Source organism: Lepus europaeus, chromosome 20, assembly GCF_033115175.1.
Source record: "Lepus europaeus isolate LE1 chromosome 20, mLepTim1.pri, whole genome shotgun sequence".
NCBI lineage: Eukaryota > Metazoa > Chordata > Mammalia > Lagomorpha > Leporidae > Lepus > Lepus europaeus.
Genome location: NC_084846.1, coordinates 9,610,367 through 9,612,289, shown reverse-complemented (window position 1 = coordinate 9,612,289; position 1,923 = coordinate 9,610,367).

Here is a 1,923-nt window from a genome sequence, read left to right as displayed (position 1 = left end):
GGCCCAAACACTTGGGCCATCCTCCACTGCACTCCCTGGCCACAGCAGAGAGCTGGCCTGGAAGAGGGGCAACCAGGACAGAATCTGGTGCCCCGACCGGGACTAGAACCCGGTGTGCCGGCGCCGCAAGGTGGAGGATTAGCCTGTTGAGCCACGGTGCTGGCAGAAGATTAATACTTTAAAAAGAGGGCCGGCGCTGTGGTGTAGCGGGTAAAGCCGCCGCCTGCAGAGTGGGCATCTCATAGGGGCACCGGTTGAGTCCTGGCTGCTCCACTTGCTATCCAGCTCTCTGCTATGGTCTGGGAAAGCAGTGGAAGATGGCCCAGGTCCTTGGGCCCCTGCACCTGCGCGGGAGATCCAGAAGTTCCTGGTTCCCGGCTTCAGCCTGGCCCAACCCTGGCCGTTGTGGCCAATTGGGGAGTGACCCAGCACATGGAAGACCTCTCTCTCTCTCTCTCTGTCTCCCTCTCAAATAAATAAATCTTAAAAAAAAAAAAAATCTTGGGGCCAACGCTGTGGCGCAGTGGGTTAACACCTTGGCTTGAAGTGCCTGCATCCCATATGAGTGCCGGTTCGAGAAACTGCTGTTCCACTTTCTGTCCAGCTCTCTGCTATGACCTGGGATAGCAGTAGAAGATGGCCCAAGTCCTTGGGCCCCTACACCCACATGGGAGACCCTGAAGAAGCTCCTGGCTCCTGGCTTTGGATCAGTGCAGCTCTGGCTGTTGTGGCCATCTGGGGAGTGAACCATCGGATGGAAGACCTTTCTCTCTCTCTGCCTCTCCTCTCTCTGTGCAACTCTGACTTTCAAATAAATAAATAAATCTTTAAAAAAAAATCTTAAAAAAAAAATGAAGCCTACCTAAAACTAAAGACAAAAAACCGGTACAATGACCAAAAGTGTTTAAAAGATTTATTTAAAAAACAAATGCTCAGACAGGCAAATCCAAGAACACGGACGTCATTTGAAAAATCACCTTGGTGTATCTTTAAGGGATACAAGACGTTATAACACATAGGGTGCTTACTACGAGCTAGAGTAACAGCGTTACTATAGAGGAACAAATTAACATATCCGTTTTCCCAAATGGTTACTCATGTTCCCCAGCCCTAGCGGTTGAGAGTGGGCAAAAATCCTGAATACAAAAAAAAAAAAATGTATTTTCGTTGGCAGATCCGGCTCTGCGCGTGGAACACCCCTACCTCTGCTCACGGGTTTCTTGTGCACCTTGCACGCGAGCATGGGGAGCTCCTGCACCCGGGGGCCCCCGCGCCCGCGCGTGCGTGCAGGGCCGGCGCTGACCTTTGCTTATCGCCCGCCGGCGGGAGACCTTTCCCTGGGCAGCGGTGACCTTTCCCGGGCCCACAGCGGCTGTCCGCGCCCACCCCAGCCCACCCGCCAAGGGCCACGGGCGGGGGGGGGTGTTAGCGCGCGCCCGGTGACGTCACAGAAAGTGCGGCGCTGCGTCACCGCATTCCTCTCGTGACGTCAGCGCGAGGGGCCAGACCCCGGCTTCCCGAGGGAGGAAGACGACCGAAGGCAGAGCTGCTTCCTTTCTCGCTGTTTTCCATTTGGTGAGTACGGAGAGGCGGACTACAACTCCCAGGAGGCCTTGCGCAAGGGCGCAGGCGCACGGCCTCCGGCCAGGGAACGCGGTAAACCTTCGGCGTAGATTGGCGTTTCCGTAGTCGAACCAGAAGGCTGGTTTCACAGCCGCTCACCAATCCCCGGCCTCACAGACCCCACCCCTCTATTCTTAGCCCTCGGCTTCCCGGAGGGAGCGGCGCACTCTCCAGCCTTTGAGTGTTCAGTTTCCTTTGATGGACATTCGCCTTGCCGAATCGGAGCGCCAGGCAGTCAAGAGGGTGTTGAAAAGCATGCCTGGCGGCCAATAGCCTAGCGGCAGGGCCTGGCGCCGCCAA